At 47.1% G+C, this 27269-nt stretch overlaps 1 protein-coding gene and 1 long non-coding RNA gene across 9 annotated transcripts in view; one reads left to right on the top strand and one right to left on the bottom strand.

Annotated features, from left to right (window-relative positions):
• Window positions 1–25848, bottom strand: part of PXYLP1 (2-phosphoxylose phosphatase 1) — a 62472-nt gene extending 36624 nt beyond the window's left edge. For 2 of the 8 annotated variants that reach the window (XM_008983745.5, XM_054246895.2), the window contains exon 1: window positions 25172–25259. The gene's annotated coding sequence lies outside the window, so the exon portion shown is untranslated. Of the gene's footprint in view, window positions 1–12447; window positions 15274–24518; window positions 25260–25780 lie in introns of those variants that run through there. The other 6 variants (XM_078354985.1, XM_054246897.2, XM_035277721.3 and 3 more) reach the window with 4 other exon arrangements.
• Window positions 380–6187, top strand: LOC144580021 (uncharacterized). Its single transcript, XR_013528900.1, has 2 exons — window positions 380–547; window positions 5734–6187. It is a non-coding gene; the product is annotated as an uncharacterized LOC144580021 (long non-coding RNA).
• Window positions 25849–27269: the final 1421 nt, after the last annotated feature.

Genomic DNA, 27269 nt, shown 5'->3' on the forward strand with positions numbered 1-27269 from the left:
AAGGGTTTGATACAAAGCAAAAGCTAACTGATACAATAAGGAGGAAATGCCTTGCATCTTTACCAGGCTATTCTAAGCCAGGATCTAGATCTCACTATTCTCATCTGTAGGCACGACATGAAAATCTCCATCTTGTCTTCGTTCTTTAATACGCTGAGTGCTTTTTGGGAAAGAAGCTATATTTAGTTTTAGATTTAAATATGTTAGGTGAACCAGATGGCTGGGATCGTGTAGCTGCCTGACTGCTTCCAGCCTGCACTGCTGACATCTCCACCTGTCTGTGACTTTTCATTTGCTGAACAGTGGGACCATTCACCGTTCCCCCTTGATACTCTCTGGCGTCTGCACCCTCCCACTTCTGACTCTCCTCTGACAGCCTCTAGCATGGTCAGCGTTTCCATTATTTCTGCTTGTGCTAGGGACTAGTCTGGTATGATCACAGCCCTAGGGGTGTGTACGCAGCCTGGGCAGAGGAACACTGAACCCCAGGATAAACACATGCCTTCTTCCCGGATCACGAGAGTCCATTTCACTAGAAAACTTGAAGGTAATGTCAAACTTTAGTCTTAGTTTTTTAAAATGGCTAAATAATGATGATAGGAGCCAAAATTCACATGGATTTGAAGAAGTTTGCAGCTGAAGGTAGGACCCCAAGGAGAAGGGGTGTGCATGTGCACACACGCATGCACGTGCCTGTGTCCAACATGGGAAGTGGAGCGCATGGTTCTGTTGCTGTGGGTGTTTCTTTGCTGGGGACACTTCTTCAGTGGAAGAGACCAAAAGGAGCCCTAATGTGGTGTGAAGGACGAGGCTCCAGAGACTGGCAGATCTGTGTTCAATTCCCAGCTCTGCTGCTTATTTTCTGTGTGTCTTGACAACTGGCTCCACTTCTCTGAGCTGCAGGATCCTACTTTTTAAATAAGACTAGGGATAAGAGCACAAAAGAGCAGGTGGCCATGGGGAACAAATCTCACAACAGGCAGAGCACGGCTGTTGAGCAGATATGTACCATATCTGACTCCACACTCTGGAAGAATCACACAGACTGCTATGCCATGATCTAAACATAAGGATTCACTCTTTCCCCTGAGCTGTTGCTTCTGCCTCATGCTGTGGCTCTGCTTTCAAATCCTGGCCACTGGCCCCTTCCCTACTCACTAGTCCTAGCTTCCATCAGCACAGGCAGTCGTGTCAGCAACCACGTCCATGGCTCCTCTGTGACCACGAGCCTTCCTGAGGGCTGACTCAGCTGTTGTGCCCCTGCCTTGCCCTAGGTTTTCTAGCCTGGAACATCTGTCTCAGCTTCTGTTGGGCCCCACCCGAAGATGATGAGGTACCAGCCAACTGGCTTTTTCTGGCACTGTGGTCTAATCTCCAGGCTGAGTTTTCCAGACCTCCCTTTCCCCCTCTCCATCCCAGGCAGGAGGCTCCTGCAGCCGATTAAGAAGTCACGCAGTCCCTGGTTCCCTTCCTGCCATATTCCCACACTTCTCCCCATAGGAACTCTGAGCCTACCCCTCGGGTCTATAGCAGCTCCTCGAGACACCTGGTGAGACTCATACAAGTCATACCAGGCGACAGCCAGGATTCTGAGTCCAGAGCAGAACCCCCACAGCCTGCTTGTGCACAGCCCTAAAAATAAGATCCACAGGAAGATTCCCTGCTGCACTGGCAGGGTGAGATGCTATGGGATTACAGCTCCCACATCTTCTAATCCCCAAACATCTCTCAAGTCCCATCACCTCCTGTGGAAAAGATGCTCTTGGCTCAATATGGTATCATGACCAAATCCAATTCCTACAAATACTTCTGTGAAAACAACTGTTACATATCCAGGCTGAACAAAAAATAGTTATTAGTCCTCAGATGTCTATTGGGCACAGCTGTGGTTCCCTGTGCTAAACCCACGTGGTAAAAACATCTTAAACCTAGAAACTGAATTATTACTCTGAATTCCTGATGAAACAGCAAAAACCAAACAAAAAACAGAAAACCCAGCTAACTCAATTCAACATTACTACAAGTCTGAGCCATGAAAGAAAAGATTTTAAAATACAATTTTGAAATACAGTACTAGTTCATAAGCAGTTCCCATTATGTTATGATGAACACCATTTCTGATTTAGAAGGAAAAAAGAACTTGTCAAAGGCATTTTTACAAGCTACTATTCTACTACCAGGGAGTTCCAGAGCCCAAGCCTTGGCCTAATTTTTACCTTGTTAGAGCTGAAAACACCACATCTAGTGACAGACTCTGGGTCAGGCTCTCCTTCAAAGTGTACAGAATTTAGGGATTTAAACATGACCACAACTGCTAGAAAACAAACATTCATTTACCTTTCATTTGTGCAGTTAAAATACCATTACCAAGAATAGAAAGATAGTATTAAAGAAAATGCTTTAGATGTATTCTACATGTTGATTTTTTTGGTCAGAATCATTTTGGCCCAAGTAAATACAGCAATATAATTTTTAAAAAATCCCCAGAACTTTGGGAGGCCGAGGAGGGTGGATCACGAGGTCAAAAGATAGAGACCATCCTGGTCAACATGGTGAAACCCCATCTCTACTAAAAAATACAAAAAATTAGCTGGGCATGGTGGCGCGTGCCTGTAATCCCAGCTACTCAGGAGGCTGAGGTGGGAGAATTGCTTGAACCCAGGAGGCGGAGGTTGCAGTGAGCCGAGATCTCACCATTGCACTCCAGCCTGGGTAACAAGAGCGAAACTCCGTCTCAAAAAAAAAAAAAAAAAAAACTTCATGTCTGCAATTGTGAACAAAACATGAGCCAAGAAAAGGTAAAAGCTATATCTTAATAGTTCTCCCTCTCCAAGATTACATCCAAGTGGAGTTTAATTGCAAAATCAAAGATGCTTGCCTAAGAAAAACCAGACTTGATGTCTGATGAAGATGGACAGATTCCAGAGCCTCCTGGAAACCCCAGGAAGGCATCTGGGATGAATTCCTGATGAAACAGCAAAAACCAAACAAAAAACAGAAAACCCAGCTAACTCAATTCAACCTTACTACAAGTCTGTCGTGAGTTCATAGCAGTTATTCATATTCCAGAGTTCGCCACTTAATTTGCAGGCTCATTCCTAAAAGCTGAAGCCAGTTCGTGCCCTCATTCATTCAGTCAGTCAGTTCAAAATAACATTTCCTGACAGCCTCTAGGTGCCAGGCACTATTCTAAGTGGTAAGAACACAGGACACAAGATACAGGACATAGTTTTTATCACATGGAAGGTCTCAGCTGAAAAGCACTAAAGTATTTATGGGAGAAATTATACGGGACCTAGGACTTGATTTAAAATATTTCAGAGGGTCTGTGTGTGGTGGCTCATGCCTATAATCCCAGTGCTTTGGGAGGCTGTGGCAAGCAGATCACATGAGGACAGGAGTTCAAGACCAGCCTGGCTAACATAGTGAAACCACATCTCTACTAAAAACACAAAAAATCAGCCAGACATGGTTGTATATGCCTGTAATCCCAGATACTCAGGAGGCTAAGACATGAGAACTGCTTGAGTCTGGGAGGTGGAGGTTGTGGTGAGACAAGATTGTGCCACTGCCTTGCAGCCTGGGTGACAGAGAGAAAGTCCATCTCGAAAATAAAGTATGTATATATATTTACTTATAATTTATATATATTATATATAATATACATAGCATACACACACACACACACACACACACACACACACACACACACACACATTCCAGAGGGGATAAAAAGGTCAAGGGAAATAGATGAAATAAGACTGGCAAAATGCTGACAGCAGCTGAAGCAGGGTGACAGATCCTTGAGGGTTCATTATCTGTTCCTCTCTGCTTCTGTGTCTGTCGGAAGTTAAAGTTTTTTTTTAGAAAAGTTTTTTTAAAAAAGGAAGCATAGAGTCTGGTGAGGGAGGCAGTGAGTAAACAGATCACTAGGTTCTATGAGACCTGTGCTGTCAGGAGGAAGAGAAGACTGCATCGGGGCTAGGTTACAGCAGATTGGTCTTCTGCAGTAGCAATGTTGGAACTCAATCTTGAAGAGCAGATCGGAGTTGCTGCATCTGTGACTGAATTTTAGGAAAACAGAATGAACTCAAGGTGTTAAAGGTGGAGGGGAGGTACTGGGTTGTTGTAAAAGGAGCCAGAGAAGGGAGATAAGTCAGTCCAGGCACCATCCAGCATTGATTGACACATGCAGGGAAGCATTGTGCCTAGGGAAAGCCAGCTGCCCAGAGGCCACACAGAGTCTGAGCTGGGGCGCCCCTGCCATGTCTGGGTCTGCTTCTCCAAAGGGAGGGCTTGCCTGGCCCAGCACCCATAGTCCTCTAGCCAGGCCAGCTTCCCCACTCACCTCAAGGTGTCCCATCAGTGGGACCAGACAACACACTCACTGATTCTCACTCCCTCCCTGGAGTCCCCTCTGCGAACTAAGCCGACTGATCTATAGGATGGAGCAGGAAGAGGGGTCTGATTGCAGGATCCATGCCACCAGGCAGGCCAGCCTGAAAGACAGGCCCACTTCACAGAGCTGTCCTTATTTTCGAGGGCCAGGGTCCTATCTCCTCCCAGCACCTGGCCTCCTTGGGGAAGACTGGACAGGGGCAGGCCCAGAGGCCTCCCTGCCCCTCTCAGTAGGGGCAACATCTGGAAGGATACTTAATAGCCACAAGGTGTGGCTCCCCTGGAACATTCTGCACCTTGCAACACAGACCCTCCCACGCACCTCTCTCCCCCAGGGGCTCTCCTCCTTAAAAGCAGCCTGTCTTCTACACTAGGGTAGTGATGGGTAATTGGACCTGTGCCGCTGTCATGCCCAGATGTGATGTGGAGTGGCAACAGCCACCTCTTGGCTGCGGGGGAAACTAGTGGGGAGCTGAGAGGGTGATATGGTTTGGATGTGCATCCCCTCCAAACCTCAGGCTGACATGTGATCCCCAGTGCTGCAGGTGGGGTCTAGCGGGAGGTGTTTGGGTCATGGGAGTGGATCCCTCATGAATGATTTGGTGCTGTCCTCTTGGTGGTGAGTGAGCTCTAGCTCTGTTAGTTCATGTGAGAGCTCATTAGGAGGAGCCTGGGACTCCCTCTTCTCTCCCTTGCTCCCTCTCTCATCGTGCGATACACTGGCTCCCACTTTGCCTTCCACCATGATTGTAAGCTTCCTGAGGCCTCAGCAGAAGCAGATGTTGGCACTATGCTTCTTATAGCCTGCATAACTGTGAACCAAATAAATTTCTTTTCAGTCTTGGGTATACCTTTAAAACACAAAAACGGATTAACATGGGGGGTGTGCTGATCAGTGCTGCAGAATGATCCTGAAGCAGGCCCTGAATAAAGGGCAGCACCAAACCCAGGGCTCTTTGCCCTGATTTGAGGACCTGTTATGATCTGGCCACAGCTCACAAATCCCACCTGATTTTCCAGCCCTATCCACAACAGGTTGTTAAGTGCGTGGGCCCAGGGGTCAGCTGGCTAGGTCTAGGGCCCTGTGCTACTTGCTAATGAGCCCCAGTTTCCCCATCTATGAAGTGGGAACAATCACTGGGCCTATCTCATAGGTTGTATAGGGAGGGACTCTCGGGGTTAAGATATATAAGGAACATGGCACAGTGCCTAGCCTCTGATAAGTTCTCAATAAGTATTAGCAGTGATTTTGCTGATGGTTTTAATACCCACCAGCCACATGTGAGCTACTTACCCTACTTCTCCCTTGTCTTTGCTCCCTCTCCCCTACTCTAGAAATAGAATCTCTACTGGACCATGCCAGAGGAAGTCAGAGTTTGAAGACGTTTGAAATATCATCTGGTTCAAACTCCCTGGTTGACCCGAAGAGAGGCCAGGGCAGGTCAGAGGGCAAAAAGCCCCAAACTGCTCATGGAGGCTGGCCTGTGTGGCTGAAACCCTTGCTTCACATTCAGAGTGGTACCCAGCAATCTGCCCCTGTCATGTTCTTCTTCACTGTAGCCGACACACTATGTGGCAGATGCTTCTAACTGCCCCAAGTGTTTATTCCTTCCTTCATCTTATGGACAGAACCCTCTGGGTTTCAGCTGGAAACATGGCATCCAGCTAAGGAGAATATTTCCCAGACTGCTTTGTAACTGTTTGTGGTGATGTGATCACGGATCACATCAGGCTGCAAGACTGGAAGTGCAAGTGGCAGACAATAAAGGCTTGAGTGATAAAAGTCAAACAGTCCCCTGGCTGGAGTGCAGTGGTGTGATCTCGGCTCACTGCAATCTTTGCCTTTCAGGTTCAAGGGATTCTTCTGCCTCCTGAGTAGCTGGGATTACAGATGCCTGCCACCATGCTCAGCTAATTTTCTTCCAATGAGTCCTGATTGGACATAATATGGCCATTCCAGATCAAAAGGAAGCTGCCTGCCGCAGCCCATCCTGATCTTTTTTCTTTTCCCTTTCCATGTTCTGAAACACTGGCATGAGTGTGAGGAGCGGCTTTCACCATGCATGTTTCACCAAACAACACCACTAGGGTGTTGTTTCCATCACCATGCAGATGGAAACAACACCCTAGTGGATGACAGAGAAGAACCCTAGATGGCCCCCAAGGAGCAAGGCCACCATTCCTTGATTGCCTTTCAGCTCAAATTGTTTTGGGAGAGAGAAATCAATGTCATAGCATTTTAATCCATTCTTATTTCACTTCTACTAAAGCAGAAAAACCAATATCCCATCTAGAACTTGCTGTTGGCAGAACACTAGTACTGTTCACAGAGCTCCCTTCTGGAGGTATAATGAGTAAGTGAGCATGTGTTCATGAGCTGCATCAGGCAGAAAATCTCATCACTGACCAGGCTGAATGCCACTCTTAGACATGATTATGAGACACTGTTCTGGTCACTTTTGCTCTTTTTGCACTTTTTGTTTCATCTTAAATAATTCATGTATCTATAAATATGGCTTGGCTGCAGGTAACAGAAAATACTATCAAGCAAATACGCATCCACATTCTCACATTACAAGCCATAGTATTAGGACAGCAGTTCCAAGGCTAATTGATTCAACAACTCCAAGCATCAATGGAAGCCAAGAACTTTCCAGGTCTGTCCTCTTACAGCTGGCTTCCCTCAGGGTCACAAGCTGGCAGCCACACTGCCAGGCAACACAGCCATATACTCAGCCATGGGCAGAGGCAGAAGGGATAACCCCCTGTGCATCTCTACTAGAAGCAAGGAAGCCTGCCCCAGAAACCCCTCCCCTAGGCTGCCCATCACATCTCACTGGCTGAAGACTCTATTCTCACTGAATAGAGTCAGGCCTCTGTTAGGAATGAGTAAGGAAGGGGATGTTTGTGACAACTCACAACTGGAGAAGGTATGACGGACATGAACAATTATTCTCAAACACAGTCATCTGATGACAGTACCAGAACTTTTCAGATCCAGTCATCAAAACACATACAGTCATAACTGCACATTTAAAAAACATCAGTGCTGGTCTGCTCAGGTGTAATTCAGCGGTGACAACAGCAGAGCAGCCTCCTGCAGCCTACTGACTGTACGTGTTCCACTAACGGACCTTTTGTTCCATATTTCACACGTTTTTAAAATATGCAGCATTAATTATTTACCCACCATTTCTTTCCAAAAAGGATCTTGAGGCTGATAATCTGCAGATTTAGTATTTTTAAGTCCCTGAAATAGTAAACTTTGTTTTTCTTTGTGAACTACATGTTCTAACCATTCTCTCCTTTGAGGTTTTTTTTAAATTTTTTTTTTTTCCAGCTCTATAAAGGATAAACTTGTCAAGGCAGCTGATCATTTCTCAGGGCCAGAACAGACTAAAATAACTAATTCATCAAGCCAGAATTTTCACTTTTATGTACTCTTTAGTTTTTTTTATTTTTGTTTTTTTGACATTTTGGAACAAGTCTGTGTTCCCTCCAACGTAACTGCTTTGCTCTTTCTTAAGTTTAGAAGTAGTATCATTTGAGACTGGCATTATTATTTTAGAATGTCAAGAGCAGCTACAAGCACCTCAACAAGAAAGGAGAATATGCAGTTGGCATGCTTTACTCACCACAAAGCCACTTTAAAAATATAAGGGGTTTAAAAAAATTTTTTTGCAAGCAAGTGTGTCAATTAAAAGTTTCTTAAAATGTCAAAGAAAGCATGAGAGGATTAAACAGGCAGGCTGCAACACTGGAAGTGCAAGCGGCATACAATAAAGGCTTGAGTGATACAAGTCAAACTTTTAAAGTCAAAAAAATAGCTTACAAAGTCCTGAGACTCATAGCTGCACAATGTGAATCAGGCACACCTGAAAGCCCAGGTTATGACAGCCTGCATTTCTGTGTTAACAGTATTATACAGGAAGAAGATTTTGCTCTAGATGGATGGGTGGACAGGAGCACTCACGCATGCCACTGAGAGGCATTTTGCCCGATGAGACCTTTTTTGGCTGGGATCACATTTACCTACAAAGCTTTGGCAAGACGCTGTGCTCACTGCTTACCCTTACCTACAGAGCTTTGGCAAGACCCTATGACTCATTCATGAAGAGGAGTGGGCACCAAGAACCCTGTAGCTTGTTATCACTGCCAGTGCCAGTGGGCATGAACTTCATGTCCTTAAAAGTACATCTGAGAACATAGCTGTCTCACTCAGTGGGAGGTTGACAGTGTCAGTACAGAATGAGCCCTCCTGCCCATGGCAGTGGCCAAGCATGTGTAGCCACTGCTGGCGACGCGGCAGAGGGGCTGACGGGGGGGGGGACATTTTGGAGCCCTCCATGTGCTAAGATCCAAGGATTCTCTGACTCAGATCCCAAAACAAGCTCTCAAAACTCTCTCTCTCTCTCTCTCTCTCTCTCTCTCTCTCTCTCTATATATATATATATATATATATATATATATAAAACATATCTCTCTATATATTATATTATATATATTGTATATATTATATATCTCTATATACAATATATTAGAGATTACATATATATCTATATATTATGTATAGGGATATATAACATAATATATATCTCTTCATAAAATATCACTATTATATATATCTATATATACAGATAAATATATATCTATACATAATATATATCTGTATATAATATATATAGATATAATGGTTTGCTCCTTTGTACTTATAAAGTGATGGGTAGAGCAAAAATAGGGCTAAGAGCACTGTCACTTACAATCATGACATTTAGCTTTGGAGGAAATGTGAACTGCATTGAGTCCCAGCTCCCTACCCAAAAAGCAGGGAATAAGACTCTTAGGGGCTGGGCTCGGTGGTTCACTCACTCCTGTAATCCCAGCACTTTGAGGCCAAGGCAGGTGGATCATTTGAGGTTAGGAGTTTGAGACCAGCCTGACCAACATGGTGAAATCTCATCTCTGCTGAAAAAAAAAAAAATTACAAGTGCGTGGTGGTGGGCACTTGTAGTCTCAGCTACTCAGGGGGCTGAGGCAGGAGAATCACTCGAACCCAGGAGGTGCAGGTTGCAGTGAGCCGAGATCGCGCCATTGCTCTCCAGCCTGGGTGACAGAGTGGAACATCTCAAAAAAACAACTCTTAAAAGTGCCCATCTCAAAAAACAACTCTTAAAAGCTCCAAAGCTTTCATGCAGCTTAGCTTAAAGTTTTAATGAAACACACAACTCCAGGTTGATGTAACTTAATGAGAAATTTGGGAACAAAAGCGGTTGACACAAGTAATTTTGAGGATGGAAAGCAATGGGGTGGCCATGATCCTTGTTTACACACCAGTTTCCACAAACTGCAGCTAACAGAGCAAGTACTTATTCTGTGTTATCATCATAAATCAAGTTTCTAGATGGAGTTTTTTACTTAATATGTCTATTAATAGGGCAAAGGCTACACTGAACTATTTGGAGGTTTGTTTTTGTAGTCCTCTTACAAGGCCTATTGAGTTACTGCTTGAGCACTATTGAGTGTTACAGGAAATCCCAGTGGTGGGAATGTTTGTTGTAGAATGTGAACTCGTGGTTATAGAAAGTTGGCTCTGCCCACCAACTCTGTGATAATGAACCACAGACTGCCATATCACTGTGATACAATAACTGATAGAATCAGGATGGGCATCTATGCTTCCTCTCTTTAAGCTAGAGGACAAGTAATCCTAGAAGACACTTACATTTCAGGGACATACCTGAAAGCCTTGTTTTATAAGACAATCATCCTAACAGATTAATTTTAAAATGTAATACAAATCTTGTTTTCCAAGAAGAACTGTCTTCTGTAATTTTGTTAGGGAGTGAGTTATCAGATCTCTGGTCTTTTAGTGGTTTCCCATAATGCTCCAGGGATGTCAACCAAACACTGCCTATGGCCTCCACAGCTCCAGCTACCAGTGCAGCCTTACCTCAAGCCCTCACACTATGCCTCTCCCAGACCCAGACATCTCTCAGCCCCACAGAAGAGCCTTGATCACTGGGGGCTTCGGGCCTGGGGAGAATCCTATTGCTCTTGGAGCTGCCTGAGGCAGGGGAGGGAGGTAAGACCCCAAGGGGCATGCTGGACCCAGCACACAAGGCCACTGGATTGCCTTTTTGGGAGGACTCTGGTGAGCTGAGATAGGTAGTGGGTTTGAAGCCAAGGCTGAAGTGCGCAAGGACACAGAGAATGAGACCAGTTACTGCCTGAATAACTGTGTGAGATACATGCATGACAAACAGCCGCCTGGGCCTGGTCTACCTCCAGACTATGAGGATAAGTGGAAAATGGCGGCTGTTTTAAGGCACCAAGTTTGGGAATGATTTGCTATGTGGCAACACTGAGCTCCATGAGGCTGGGAATTTTGTTAGTCTTGCTTTCTATATGTGTATCTCCAGGGCCAAGAACACTGCCTGGTCCAGAGCAGATGCTTAACCAATGTTTGTTGAAAGAGTGAATGAATATATGAATGAAGAGATGAATGAATGGAGGAAAGACTCATTACGGCCAGCAGCAACCCCCACTGACTGCCTCCAGCCAGCATGCTGCCTCTCCTCTGTGCCTCCACTTTCTCACCTTGCTGACTGCTGACCATGCCCTGGATCCCAGCTCAAAGATCGCTTTCTCAGAGAGGCTGCCCTTCGACTCACCTGCCTCTTTTAGTAGCCTGCCTCACTCTCAAGTCATCTTGTACCTCTTCTCCATGACACTTCTCAGGACTATCATTATGTAATCAAATGACCACGGTGAAATTCCTGGCTGGCTGGCTGTCTCCTGTGACTGACCCTAAGCCACATGACAGTAGGGAAAGTGTCTGTTTGCACAGAGCTGACTGACCGCCTGTCAGAATATTTCTGGAAACTGGCAAAATACAACCATTCTCATGATTAGAAAGTGCCAATTTGTAGAGAGCTCTCTTTTAATACTAAGCTGGAATTGACCTCTAACTGCTAGTCTCTCCTCCACCAAGCTTTCCAAATCCACTACACCCAGATCATCCTTGCCACGCAGACCCTAGGTGACCCAAAAGGTTAAGTGTGTCCAGGCTTACTCAGTCAGTCGGGGGAAGAACTAGAGTCTGAAGCCAGCTCTCCTGACTTTCCAGTTCAATGCTATTTCCATCAGACCACACTGACTCCTGAATGTTTCCACTGACATTAAATGCTTTGAAACCATCATAATCTCTATCCAAACAACAACAGCAAAGCTGTGTACCTTTCACAGAAGAATGCGTGGAACAGGTCAAGCTTAACATATAACACAATGTCCATATATAACAAGAGCTCATGGTGATATTTTAGGGAACTTCTTGCCAAATACCTAAGAGATGAGCCTCTGAGCAAATATCTAATTTCAATTTTAATTTGGTTCTTGTCTACTGGACACTCTTTGTGCCAATTCTCTGCAGGCGTTTCTTCTGCTTTCCTTTCTTTTCTATGACTTACCATTCCTGGGATCTTTGAAGACCAAGGACATAAATAAACTAAAATCAAAACCATTCCAGGTGATCTGCAACAGCTCAACAGGACAGCAACCCTGAACAACCCTGCTTTTGGAGAGAATGCAATGACCAGAGAAAATGTCCCTGACCTAATGTGAAAGGAAAAAAGGATACCGAACCAGGCATGGCATGATTCTGTTTTTCAATATGTATAGTTATGAATATGTTTGGCAAACTAGGATGGAAAGAAATACACATTTAAAAATGAGCTGGTGGCCAGGTGTGGTGGCTCATGCCTGTAATCACAGCACTTTGGGAGGGCAAGGCAGGTGGATCACCTGAGGTCAGGAGTTTGAGACCAGCCTGGCCAACATAGCGAAACGCTGTCTCTATTAAAAGTACAAAAATTAGCCAGGCATGGTGGCAGGCATCTATAATTACAGCTGCTTGGGAAGCTGAGGCAGGAGAATTGCTTGAACCCAGGGGGCAGAAGATGCAGTAAGCCAAGATTGCTTTACTCTAGCCTGCATGAAAGTGTGAAACTCTGTCTCAAAAAAAAAAAAAAAAGAGTTGGTGGTATTTCTTACCTTTTAGATTGGCCAAAAAAATTCACCTCTCGCCTCTCATGAATGTTAGTTAGTCTCAGGGGGATGAGATCTTTTATACACTGCTGGTGAGAGGGTTAATTAGAACGGTATCTGTGAAGGAGAAATGGTGGTCTTCAACAAAACAATAAACATGCACATCTTTCGCCCCAAGAATCTGTATTCCAGGTTTCCATCCTACAAAACTGTTATCACCTATGTATAAAGCAGCACTAGGAGTCATTATGCAAATGTGAAAATAACGGAAATGTTCATCCATAGGAAAACAGTTGGAAAATCAGAGTTAGTCCAAACAATGGAACACGATTCAGCCTTAAAAAAAGAAAGAAGTGGGCTTAGGTGAGGATGGACAAACTTCCAAGAAATATTGCCAAGTTAAAAACAAAAGACAAAAAGCAAAAGTAGCAGCATAATAGATACAGTGTAATCTCACTTAGATAAAACCAGCTTTGCTTATCTCAACATATATATGTAAATTTTTGGAAAAGATAAATTTACAGAAAAAGGTCTAGCAGGAGATGGGTGTCCAAATGAACAGTGTCCCCTCTACTGTGAAGGGAAGAACTTTCAATATTTACTCACATATTTTAATGCTTTGATTTTACAGTATGTTGGGTACAAATAACAACAAAAAACCTTAGTAAAGACAGAGGAAACATTACATTTAAGTCAAAAAGACAAGCTACAATATAGCATGTACAGATTTGGCTGAATGGCTTGAAGCAGGGGTGGGAGCAAGACGTCTTACTGTATACTTTATAATTTGAACCTGTGCTATTTAAAAAAATGAATTTAAATAATTGCTATTTGTAAAAGTAACAACTTTTTAGAAAAAGACAAGGAAAAACATTGGAAAGAGAATATATGTCCTAAATATTATGAGTGGTTAGAGCTGCAAAGACAAGTAATCTAAATTTTCTTTAAAACAAACAAATTACAAGACAGAAGATTGGCTCACCACTCCCTAAGAAAATAGGTGGTGGAATCCCGGTAGGCTTATTTTCTCACTTGTAAATTTTCTTAAACTTCTATTACTTTCAAAAACCAGAAAAAATGAATGCTGTAGGATATGATTTAAATTATTTTTAAACAATGCAGTTAAGCAGTATCTCACAAGGCAGGCACATGATAAATTATAGAGACCAGTGGTTTTGAAACAGTATTGTCTTTCAAAAGTCATCATAACTTGGAACCTGATGTGGAATCCAGGTAGCAGTGGAAGTGCTTAGGTGGACTGGGAGGGGCCTAGTGCCCCACTTAGCAGCAGCCCCATCCACCTGCAGAACCCATGGTTCCAGGAACATCCTTAGGAAATGCACTGTCCAGACAGACAAAGGTTATGGGGACCTGAGGAGTAGGGGGATCTTTGTGCTGGAATGATCAGAAAGAGGGCTGCATGAAAGAGGTGGAAACTGTGTTAAACTAAAAGGCAGGGAGGATGTCAGTGGGCGTGCCTGATGTGAGGATAAATGTTACAGAGGCAGGCTGCAAAGCCCACCCCCATGCCACTGTATTGTGGGTGACGGGCCTTTTGCAGTGACTCATCGGTGAACAGAGTGGAGGAGGGCTGGAGCCAGACTAGGTTCACGTAGGAGTAGGGAGCCACTGAAAGTTTCTCGTTAATCACCTGACCGGATGTAGGTGGTATTCTTGAAATGTCACTCTCAAGCTGCTGATAGATACAGCCTGCATATCACCCCATCTCTGAGTTACAGCAGGGCGCTGGCAGCTGGAAGACATTCTCTCCAACCCACTGGGTCCTGACATTTGGGGCCTTGCGGCTCATCGTCATACAACTGGTGGGTTTTGCCAAGATTGTGCTGTGTTCAGTAGACCAGGACAGGCAGTCTCCAGCCCCCTACACTGCTATCCTAGAAGATGCCATCATTCCAGGGGCAGTGGGGCTGGGGTTCCCCAAGTCACAGCTCATGGTCCATCCCTGGCCTTTCAGTCCACTACCTAATAGCTTGTGAAAGGTATTTAATATCTCTGAGCTGCGGTATTCTCACCTGCAAATGGCGATTCATTCATTTATTCAGATATTTACTGAGCAACTGCTCTATGCCAAGGATAGTTATAGAAGCTGGGGATTTGTAGTGACCAAACCAGTCCCAAATTCCTGCCGTCATGGAGCTTCTATTCTAGTGGAGTGTAATATTGCTGCCTGCCTCAGAGGGCATGGAGCGGATTAGATAAGTCCATCCTGGAAAACATAAGACAATCATGGTTTCCTCCTCCCCATCATTATTTGCATTCCCTACAACACTTTGACCAAGAAGGCACCCAATAAACAGCATCAAACGATTCAGTCTCTGTCTACAGATTCAGATTAGCCCACCTTGAAGCAAAGTGCAGTTCATTCAGCCCTTGGCTTAGGCTAGCATGATGGTTCATCTCTCTGTACCTCTGTACCCCATTCTCCAGCACTGCCCAGTCCACCTTACTAAACAGGACTGGGAGGGAGAATTAAGAAAACCACCCTTGGAACCATTCACCACAATGAAGGCAGCTGACAGCTTTGCTAAACTCTGGCTCAGCCCTCATTTCCTTAGGGAAAGAAAGCACAGAGCTATCAGAACCCTTACCTTCTCAGGCAGTGCTGAAAGTTACTTTTCCAGGCCAGGATGTCCTGCCATGTATAAGACATGAACACCTGACGGACTGCATGCCAGCCTCCAGTGGTCCCGTGGAGAGAACTCAGCCCCTCCAATCAGGCCAGTCTGTGGCAAGGTGAGCCCTCATCTGGTGGATATCAGGGTTGAGTGTTTGTTTCAATGTGTCCCTGAGGGTTTGTATGAGTCTGGGCGCAGGTGAGTAACAAGCACAACCAGTACATATTCCAAGGGAGGGGCCAGAAGCATTGGTATAAGTTCAAGGGAGAAAAAAACTGCAAGCCAACTTTAGAACCTCATCCTCAGGGCTCCAAGAAAGTGCTCCACCAAAAATCTCCCTGGCAAGTATCTTGATACGTAATGACAGCTTCAGCTTTCTTCACCAACTACATGCTGGAGTTCTGGTGCCAGCCTCTATTTTTATAGCCTGAGTAATGCCTGGGCAAAGGACCAGTCAAAAATCAGACACAGAGGGACGGGGCACAAGAGGTGACGGCACAAGTGATGGGGCCCCTTTCCTACTCAGCCTCCACAGCAGACCCTTCAGAGCAGAATCTGGGACAGCAGCCAAGCTCTCCTCAGATTCTGGCCCAAACTCCTCTGCAGACTCATCCCCTCTCACAGCCAGCCCATGAGTTCCATGAGGGCTGGTCCTTTTCTGCCTGCAAGTCCCTGTAAGGCCAGACTCCATGGCACAGCAGGGCTGGATGAGTGAATGGCCACACCATCCCACCCGACTCGGGCAGTCGACTGCTTGCTGTTCCCCCTTTTAACAACTCAATGTCTGTGCCCATTCCACTCTCTTGGCCCAGATGCCTTCTTGACCTGGTTAACTCCAGCTTTTCCTTAAACTCAGCTCAAGCATCACCTTCCCCTGGAAACCTTCCCTGACCCCAAGGCTGGGTGACGTCCTCCAATACTGGGCAACCACAACCCCCAGGGCCTACCCCTCCCGCTCTACTCATCAACATGACAGACTCCCATCAGCTTCCTTGCCCATCTTCCACGGTGCTGGTGGACAGACACCAGAGCAAGCAGCAGGTGCTCAATAGGTGTTGCAGGAGGGAGGGAGGGTGGGAAAAAGGAAGGTAAGCACCAGGAAGAATGCTGTGGATGGAGCAGCCCCATCACAGAAACCTACAAGGAACTGAACAAGAATGAAGCACTACACCCAGTGGATCAATAGATCCCTCGTCAATGAATACTGAGAAAAACTAGCAGGAAGTAGTGGGAAAACACTTCTTAATGAATTAGAGGGGAATCAGGTCACTCTTTGCTGTGTCTTCTCCTCCCCTGCAGGTGTGGGCTGGGCAGGGGCTGGAGAGGAAGAGAAGCTGTGGAAGGTTGAGTGGGCAGGGGCACTTGAAAAAAAGAAGCTCTTATAGGCTCCCCTGGCCTTGGGGGACTGAAGACCATTTCCTCTGGGGTAACCTCCAACTGCTGATGTGAATCATCTAGGATACATTCCCACAAAGCTGTTAAGAACATGCCCTGTGTCAAGACAGGGGGATAATGAGGGCTTCCCACTATCCTACTGAGTCATCTGGCGCAGTTCCCAAAGGTAGTGACTGAAGCAGGGATTTAGAACAGATGATCTCCTGGGAATGAAGAGACTTGGCTGGAGTCTTCACAGCACAGCATTTTCTTCTAAAGAAAACACCCCCACTTGCCCCTTAATATCCACTCATTCTTCCTTGTAAGAGAAACCTGATTTCTGCAGGGAGGAGGGAGTGGACAGGGTAGCAGAGACTGCCAGCTAATTGCGATACCCATCTCCTCTCCCTCGTGGGCATGTAGCAGGACCACATTTCCTCTCCTCGGAGGGCATGGTCATGTGACTGAGCCCTGGCCAGTGGAATGTCAGGGCCAGTAATTCACCACCTCTGAGCCTGGCCCACAAAATCCTCCCACACACCATCCTCCAGGTTCCTTCCTCTTCAGCTGACTGAGGCAAATGAGCATGGCAGCCTTGAGAGCCTGAGTCCCTGAATCTCCTCCTGGAGGAGAGCCCCTCGCCAATCAGAAACAGCCATTTTGGACTATGTGTGAACAAGAGGTTGAATGCCTACCATACTTGGACCAATAAACATACTTGCTTTGTTTAAGCAGTGATCTTTCCTCAGTGCCCCCCGCCACACAGTCACATGACCTGTTTAACTGGGGGTATCCCATGTGATACACTTCTGGCCATGAAATAAGGGGAAGTCTGCTGGTGCTTTTGCCGTCATGAAGGAAGGCCAAGAGAATAACACAAGTGTCCATCCACACAGATGTCTGCTGCTGAAACCAACACCAGCAGAATCACCTATCTTCACGCATTTTCTTACTTGAGAAAAACAAATCCCTATTTGCTGAAGTCACTGAGGCAGGGCTTTCTGTTACTTTCAGCCGACACGTTCTTAACTGATAAGTTTTGCAACCACTCATCATTCATTCAGCCAACTTTTATTGAGGCCTGTTTCATGCCAGTCCTTGTGCTAAAGGCTAACGCTTTAGAGATGAGCTGGGGTATGGTCCCTGCTTTCCAGGGACTTCCTATCAAGCTGTAAGACAGGCCCATGAGCAGACAATCAGAGCACACTGGGAACAGATGCTGTGATGATGCAGGATATTTTCCAGGGGACTGTGAGCCCTGGGCAGGGGGCCGGCACCGAGGTGAGGGGTTCCCATCTCCCCTTCTGGCATTTGGCACACGGAGTAAATAAACACTTCTCAAGCTAAACAACAAGTAAAAAGAACACATGATCCTCAGCCAAGCCTACTGCGATTACTAACTGTAAGTAGAGTTGTTAAACACCATCAATTAATGCAGCTGTTTCAAGATCATCAGCAGTCATTAGAGCAAGATGCACAAGAGGAGAAAAAAAAAATCACATGCTGCGAACTTAGCAATGCCAGAAATTATGTGAACCGAGGATGAGACAGGCTTGCTTAGATCTTCCTGCCTGCTGACGTTAGCCACCTCCCAAAATATACTTTCTTTCTCAAAGAAGACAGTGATTTTTCACTTTGAAGACAGAGCCAAAAAAATCAACCATCCATGCCATGACCTTCGATGGTAAATGCCCAAGCTTTGATTTTTCAGGTCTGTGTTTGCATTAGGAACTGCGATGGAGACAGACAAATTGGCAACAAAAGAGGTTCCAGTCTTGGAAATCAAGAGACAATCACGACCAGAGAAGTCGGAGCACCTGGGGAACGGTTTGTAAAACAGAGAAAGGGTTTTCCCCCTTTCACTTTAATTCTCCCTACATACAAAAGATTTGCATTATTTGCTATTTCTTTGTTTTATAAGTGTGGGGCAGGTTTTTTTTTTTTAAAGACAAAACTTCATTTAAAATTCCAGAACATAGGTCTACCCTTGAACAACATGGATTTGAACTGGGCAAATCCATTCACACGTAGATTCTCTTCTGCCTCTGCCACCCCTGAGACAGCAAGACCCTGCTGTGAAGACTGAGGAAGAAACCTTTATGATGATCCCCTTCCACTTAATGAATAGTAAATGTTTTCTCTTACTTATGATTTTCTTAATAACATTTTCTTTTCTCCAGCTTATTGTAAGAATATAGCATATAATACATACAACATACAAAATATGTGTTAACTGACTACATTAAGTAGGGCTTCTGGCTAACAGTGGGCTATGTATAGTTACAATGTTGGGGATTTAAAAGGTATACTCGGATTTTCAACTGCGGGGGGCCAGGGCGGCAGAGGGGGCACCAGTGCTCCTAATCCCTGAGTTGTTCAAGGGTCAACTGTAGTTTAAAATAAGTAAAAATAAGCTGGCCGCTCACTAAGATAACTGATGACTGGTTTTCCAGTCTCACTGCTGACTTACTGGTATGAAGTATTCCAGTGCATTTAGAGTACAAGCTGAGCTAATCACACTCAAACGAGGCAGAGAAACTCTCGAGTTCCTGAAGCAGCAATCACAGAAGGGTTTTCTGGTCGACAGCCCATTGCTGGAGGCCGTGCCAGCTCCATGATGGCAGGTGCTAGTCGGGCAGGCTGCCATGCTGGAGCCTCTCTGTCAGATGCACGGAGCTAGCAAGGCGAGGTCTGAGGAGGAAGGACCTCTCTTTCCAGCACCAGTTAGGAAACCCATGCCCGTCAATGCAGTTTCTTCAGGTCAAGAAATTTCCAGCTACAGCAGACATAGGAAATGTGGTGTTCTGGCTTCCTGCCTCTGGCTAGTCCCCTACCTGCTCTCAGGAGCAGCTGTGCCATGTCTTGCTCAGAGAACTGGGTCTCTGATAGTACCAAGGCTTCTAGAGCTGCTGAAGAGCCATTCCGAAATGGTAGCCAGGGCAGCATTCTGTCAACCAGGACCAAAAACAGTGCTGGCAAACCAGGTGACTAAACAGATATAGGGTCCCTTATCACACTTCTCACTAACAACCTGTGGCCAAGAGTGACAGTTAAAACAGCCAGCATGTGTCAGACATAAACCAATCAAAATGACTGCCTGTTTCAAAGAGCTGGCAAGGTCACACGCCATCAGGGTGTACCAGCTGAGGTCAACAGTCCTTCCCCCACCCCATGGTCAGCCCCTTCACAGCCTCATGGCTATACGTGACCAAGTGCCCGGAAATCGGTCGGCACCACCATTCATGTCCTTCCTCACAAACTGAAGTATAATGTCCTCTGTTCCATGAGGACAGAGACTATTATCCTATATCCATCATCTCGGTGCAGTCGGTTGGCACCTAAAAGGTAATTTTAAGAAACAAATGAATAGGAATAGCAGCTAACATTTTTAAAGCATGTACCATGTGGTAGGTGCTTTTCTAAGCCCTCATCATGTATTATTATATTTCGGTTTCACAACAGTACCATGAAGTAGGTATTATTATCACCACCCAAATTTTACAAATAAGGAAACCAGCCCAGAGAAGTAACTTGCTCAAGGGGATATCACTAGTAATGGTAGATCCAGGGCTTAAAGTCAATTCAGCCTCCGAACGTACACACTCAATCACTGCACGGTGCTGAATACACAACCAAACTCAGGTACTCTAGTACGAAAATCATCAACAGAGAACCTCTGACATCCACAAACCCTGAGAAGTCCTTCCGGGTTTCTGGGTGTTATATATGCACTGTTTTTGTTTGTTTGTTTGACTTGCAGAAAACTTTAGAGAAAACCAATACCTACTTTTATCCCTAAGAATGGGACCAGGCCTATAATTTTCAAGAAACTATGTGACCACATTCAGTTATCAAGCAACTGTGGGCAGGAATATCTAGGTTTACATAGTATTTCTCTGCTTAAGAGATCTGAATTCTTGAAGAAGACTTTTAACCATCTAAGGTCCCATCTCCCCATCTCTAAGCAGACTGTGGGCTTACTGAATCAAAGGAGATCATGGACATAGTTGCTTGCTCATACAGTAAGGTACGCTATAAACATAACGCAAGATCCTAATAATTAATATATTACAATAAAATAACTTGCATTAAAAATTCTATATTCATTAATCTATACTTTCAAAACTTTCTATACTTTCAAGATAGTTCATATCTCTCCATGTTTTAATGATATTTGAGCTTAATAGTTTGTTTCTGTAAATCCTTCTATTATTATTTCTGAGCTTCCAAAAATTTATGCTATAACTTTACTAACGTTACGGTAATCCAACTGCTACTTTTATTTCAGAGGCATGAAGCATTCACAAGACAGTAAATGTTTAATTCTAACTAGATTCTCCTATATCTGCAGAGGACAACTTAGCAAGTAAGAGCTTCATTTTATTTTACAGTTAAAAAGCTCAAAATGATTCTGCTGTATCTCTGAAGGCCTGAAGGTTAGTGTTGGATCCAAGAATGAGGTAAGCCTAGGAAAGCAAGCTGTGGTTTCGTTGGTTGGAAAGACACATGTCTCTGAATAGTTGAGGGGTGGGACAAATAGCATTCAAAATGATTTGTAAATTTAACATAAATGATGACTGTGACCACAAACAGAAGTGGAGGAGGAAAGGAGAGGGAGGGAAGGATCAAAACTAGGTGCAACAATTTTCATCTTAATATGCTTTTTAATCAATATGCTATTGATTACAGCTCTTTCTAAGGAAGTTGGTCACACCCAGGGGCATAAAGGGTGGCACGCAGGTGACAGAGGATGCCCTGCAAACTGAAACATGAATGTACAAATTGGGGAAATCACTCTGCAGATACAAACAATTTTAAAGTTACTACAGTCTCTACTACTAGATGTTTGAGTTCCCCCAAACTCTCCTCCACCCTAAAGTATGCAGCACAGTGGGAGGTCCACCGATAGAGGGAGGGGCAGATGCATGCACAGATGACTTGGCCAAGGGGATGAGATGAAGGCTGCCTCCTGCAGGAACTACTCCACAAGCCGCCATCCAGTTCTTCCTCCATGCCTTTTTAATCATTAACTTCTTCCACACGCCTGAGATTGCTCCTGCCATCACCGGAGACTGAACTTTTTCCAAAACCAGTGGCTTCCCCAGCCAAAGTCCAAGCAGGGTCAGTGACTTCCCTAGCCAACGTCCAAGCAGGTTTTAAGGGTGGAGGATAAACAGGCCAGAGTCTGTGGCTCAGTTAGGTGTTAGCTGGCCAGGGCCCTCCTGCCTTTTGGACCCAGAGTGGATCCTAAAATTCATTCTGGGTTCACAGGTGCCTCCTCATGGCTGCCATGCAGTAACTCCAAGTTGAGAGGCTCCCATGAGCCCTCGTCTACCTGTGAGGCTGTGCAGCAGGTTCAAGAAGAGACCCTGGGAGATGCTTCTATTGGAAGGCCCACCATCCTACTAGAAGGCTGTTCCCTCTTCTTCACCTCCTAAGTACAGGTGCAAGCACCTTCCAAGCCACTGCTCCTTTTGTCACTTCCCTAGACTCTCCCCTCAGCACCTCAGGTGAGATGAAGTGGCAATGGCTACAATCTGATGCAGCCAGGGGGACTCTGCAAGTGGCACTCTGTCTCCCTGGGAGCTTCCTCCATTGGTGGGCAAGGATGGGGGATGTCAAAGGGGACTAGAGCTACAGCTCAGGGCCTATAAATCAAGCTGTGGTAAAGTGGCTCCCCAGGCCAAACCCCAGATCAATCTTGCTCAAGCCATTATTTCCAAAGAGCACACTCCTCATTCGAAAACTTCGAACAGCTCAGTGCTCTCCTGCAAGTCTTAGCTGGCTTTCAAGGCCTTCTAAAAACCAGAACGATGGGCCCAGCAAAGGGATTTCAGGTTCCCAGGGGGCCATTTTTCCTATCCCAGTGACTCTGCTCCTAACTGGTAACCCCTACACTGGAATGTGGGCACATTTCCTTATCCACCAACTAGGAACCTTGTCCAGGAACAGGTTCTGGGGCCGAAATCTCCCCCTGTGAATTTTCAGGACCTTAAATATTCTCCCATCCTTTCTCCCACCCACCTCTAGATAGTAGTATGTCTCTTTCGCGCTCTCCTCTCTTTCTCTCTCACTCACAGACTGCAGGCATTAATTAAACCTCTTCTAGAAAACAGATTTTCACCAGCTGCAGGAATTCTGGGTAATAGCCATCTGGGTAAGAAAGATAAGCTCCTGACAGCCAGGGGCAGTGCAGGCTCCCACATCCAAGTGGCAGTCTCAATTTTAGCCCTTTCCAGATTCCTGAAAAAAAGGGGATATGAGGTATTCCCACCCCCTCAGCATTTGGCTGTACTGACTGGGACTGGCCTTTGACAGAGGCACAAGAGCTGGACCCTGCTGGCGGGTCATAGTCACCTCCGAGAGACAAAGCACTGGCCCAAAACACCAACCTCCCTCCCACCAATAGAGCTGCAAGCCATAGTGCCAGAAACCTGCAAGAAGAGGCACTCCCAGCCCTTCGCAGGAAGCAACACCCACCGGAGCGAGGACAGTGCAACCTGAAGCAGCCAGGGGGTCTCTGCAAGTGGTACCCCGTCTGCCTGGGCGCTTCCTCCATCAGTGGGCAGGCATAGGGGATGTTAAAGGGGGCTGGGACTACAGCTCTGGGCACTCTAGGTTAAGCTGTGGTGGACTCAGCCCTCAGCAGACAAACTTAGTAGCTCCCAAGGGTGCCCACTACCACCCACGCCAATTCTTGAATGAAGACAACTGATTTTCTTCATAGAAATCCTGCAGTCCCCACTGAGGTTAAAGACCCACCATCAGCTCCTGACCTGTAGATTGTACCCCCTGCCCCAAACACACACAAAAATGAGTTTGTCTCTAGTGAGATGACACATTAAAAAAAAACAAAAACTGTTGAATTTAAGGGTAACATTTTGAACAGTGTAGCAAAGTGTAGAAAACATTGGTTGTGAACTCAGACTAATTCATGGGGCATCCATTTCTTTCCTCACAAACACTGAGTACCCCTATGTGGTAGACAGGGAAGACCAGGCAGGGACCTGGGGCCACAGAGATGGTTCCACCCATCCCTGAAGATGCTCCTGGACAGTGGGGCATCACAGAGCAGTGTAGGGAGGGCCAAGGAGAAGCCCACGGGAATTTCTGGGCACTCAGAGAGATCCTACTGAGCCCAAGTGTGTCCTCGGGCTAATCACTCACCTAATTAATAGTGAGGGAATATTGAGCTAATTACTATTCAAACTGATTCAACAGAAAAGAGAGTTACAGATATTGCAGTTCCACAAACACTCGGAGTGCTGTGCTCCAGAGGCCAGGTGGCCCAAACGCAGACTCCCAAGGCATCAGCGAGGGTGGGCTGGCCGGGAGCCAATCCCTACAAGAGAAGTTCCCTCTACACATCCTTTCTCTGAGATAAGCAATTAATTTAATGAAAGCCAGGAAAAGGGATGGGGCAGATTCATAACTGGCTTTCAGGCTGTCCCGTATATCTCCCACCTCTCTCCAAAGGCCACGAAGCTTTTTGAGCCATCTGCTGTAAACCCCCTTCCCACAGATGTCCCGATTGGGACCTCTGACGAGGGTAAGTTGTTGCCAAGCCCGACCACAGTGGCGTCCCGTTTGAAATGGTGGGCTCCACACTGCATGCTTCACACCCACCGGCCTTCTGCAAGTATCAACAGCCTCATTTGTGAAGCACTTTCCAATCCCCCCTCCACCCCCTACACTTCCCCGTTCACAGCTCGATCTAATTCCACGTCTCTCCTCATTTTACTTGTTGAATGCTTACAAAGCATCCTTGCCTTCCCACAAAGACACTGGCTAGCCAGGCGGTGATAACCTCACTCCCCACGGAGCCCCCTCGTAATAGCTGAACTCACAGCCGAAGCGGGAAAATATGGCTCCACGTCCTGCACCGCCAATCCTTTACCATCCACAGGTATAATTTAAAAGGCAGCTGCAGCTGCAAAGCAGGCAACCTACCCTAAGCAAATCCAGTCTCTCTGTGTGTGAGACAAAGCCAGCATATTTAAAAGATCAGGACACATGCAAGTTCACCAGCAATAGCAACATCGTGGGTCTACACCACGAGGTCCTAACCTGCGCATCCGGGAATGTTAACCTGCGCTCTCGGACGGCCCCGCGGCTGGGCCTGGGACTCCTGGAGGCGCCTGGCTGCAGGTGGCTGCCGAGAGGAGCCAGCCCCGTCCTCAGGAAAGGCCGCGAAGTTGCAGCCGCCAGCTTACCTGGAGGCTAGCCGGCTCAGGACTGCCCCGGAAGGGAGATCCCGGGAGCTTGAATCTCAGTTGGAATTCAGTGGCGTGAGTGCCGGGACCGGGCGGGAGAGGGCTGGAGGGGCAGGGGCGAGGCGGAGGCGGGCTCCGCGGGACAGTGTGGGGCTGCAGGGGGCGAGGGCTTGAAGACAGAGCGGGGGGGTTCGCAGCGGGCGTGAGAGAGGGGACTGCAGGGCGGGCGCCGGGGCTGGGACACCCGGCGCATGGGGGGAGTGGCAGGGGAGAGGGCGCAAGTCCTAGGCTCTGGGGCGAGCGCGGGCATAAAGGAGGAGGCTTAGTCGTGAGATTCAGACCCGACGCTTCCAAGCGACCCCAGCCTTCCCGCCCCTCTCCCACTGGCGAGTTAGGGGGACTTCCTCAGTCTCCCAACCCTGGACCCTGGACGTCCACCCGCCTCGAGCATCCTGGTAGCTCAGCGCCAACGGCAACCGCTCCGGCTCAGGCCCGCGCCACACTCACCCCCATGGTCCCGGGCCGGCCGGGCCCCAGCTCCGCTGCTGCGCGGCGCTGACCGCCAGCTCCTCCCGGCGCCAGAAGAGGCGAGGGCGGTGCGCACCAGCCGCGGGGCAGCTGTAGGGGCCCAGCAGCGCCCCCTGCCGACCCCGCCGCGCCCCGGCTCAGCTCGGCCCACCCACACCCTGGAGCTCCGCCCCGGAGGCGGTGTTGCGGTGCTGCTGGGCGGGGGCGACCGCGCGGGGTTGCTGAGAGGACGCTGCCTCTGGGAGGCGCAGCACAGCCCCCAGAGACTGTTCGGTCTGCAGAAGCCTCTGCGTGCAAAGCCACCGGCACGGACGCGCCGAGCGCGCAGGGACCACGACCACAGACACGCAGGGCCATCCCGCGCCTCACAACGCCAAACCTGAGATCTGGGACTGCGCGGCCGCGCGCTAAGGCCCAGGAACACAGCCCTGGTCCCCCCCGACCCTGGTGTGGGTGCTTTCGGGCCCTGTGCCAGCCCAGGCGCGGCCGATCCTGGCGCTGGGTGGGCGCGCGCGTCTGGGGTCCGCCTGCTGCCACGTGGACCCAAACTGTCACTCCCTAGCCCCCACCCCTTTCGGCCTGTCTCACACTTCTCTTCCGGCTCAGAACACATCCGGCCCTGTGTCTCTCTATTCCTCGCTGCTGCTCCGTCTCCCACGGCCTACGGGGACCCAGGGAGGTCTCGGCCCCGCGCAGCCGCCCTTCCCACCTGCTCCCGGCCCGCGGGAGCAGCTGCTGAAGATCCGCAGAGCACTTGAGGGCTGTCTGTATCGCCCGGTTAGACATCCAATAGGCGCATGGTTGTACTTGGTTTGATGAGTATCTGTGGGCCATTTATTGGAAATGTTAGGTTCCAGCTGGTGGAGATTCCTACCAGATTTCTCTGTGGGAGATGAAACGACCAACAGCGATTGTCAGACAGGCCTTTGCTGTCAGCTGGAGGTATACAGCGCCCCTGTGTGCCCCAGCACAACGAGCCCCAGGCACAATAGATACGGCTTCGAATTTGCTACTGTACACCTTTGAGGTGTGCTTACGGCGGATCTCATCCCTTGACCTCTGCTTTCTCTCCTTTATTGATGGCTCCCACACTTCTGGCCAGATGTGTCAGCCATATTTCCCCCTACCCTCCAGTTTTTTTCTTAGAACTGTTCACCTCAAGTTACCATGTCTGGAGCCAAATTTTACCCCTTCCAAGCTCCCAACTCCATTTATTCCCGTGGTCTCGCCAGTTGCTCAGCCACCTGGCATGCCTTCCTGTGGGAAGTAGAAAAGTTCCTCTTCAAAGTTTTCTTTTTTGTTAAATAATAAATCGTAAGTGCTAGAAAGAATAGTTTGTTTTAAACACTTTCTTCAAAACCTGCTTTTTGCTAATAACTCTTTGTTAAGCCCTATCCTATGTAGCTGTTAGACATGCTCACAGGAACATAGTTTCTATGTCCTTGTACTTTAACCAGGATATCTGTGCTGGACGTGCTCACAGGCATGTCCCGGGTCGCAGCCTATGCCCCTTCCTTATTTGGACTTCTTTTTGCTCTTCATTGCTTTTACCTGTTTAGATAAGTTTTAAGTTGTTAGCCAATCAAGTTTTAGTTTTAGATCATGAGGTCTGGCTCCAGCCAACGGAGATCAGACACAGCAGTAAGGATGACCCCCAAATGCATAAGAGATAAATATGTCTGGTTTTCCTTTGTTCATTGTATTCTCGTGGGCAAGATGGCTAATGGGAGCACCCTTTCTGCAGAAAGTAAAATTGCTTTGCTGAGAGATCCTTTGTGTTAGTGCTGATTTTTCTTTCAGGCACTGAGCATCTGTTTCCAACACTTTGTCATCAGAAGCCTTAATGGCACATCAGTACTGGACTTTGGCTGCCTGTCCTTCTGTGGTTTCCTTTGATGCAGCACTGTCCTGGGCTTTCTTTCTTCCCTGAATACTGACAGCCTCTCCCAATCCATGGGCACAAAATCTTTTCACTGTCTCCTTTAGCATCACCCCCAACTCTCCCACTTGGCCCCCACAAAAGCCCACCCCAGCCCACCCAACACTGCCTCCTCTGCCCCTTCTGATTGTCCTCTCA

Source organism: Callithrix jacchus, chromosome 17 (assembly GCF_049354715.1).
Source record: "Callithrix jacchus isolate 240 chromosome 17, calJac240_pri, whole genome shotgun sequence".
Taxonomy (NCBI): Eukaryota; Metazoa; Chordata; class Mammalia; order Primates; family Cebidae; genus Callithrix; species Callithrix jacchus.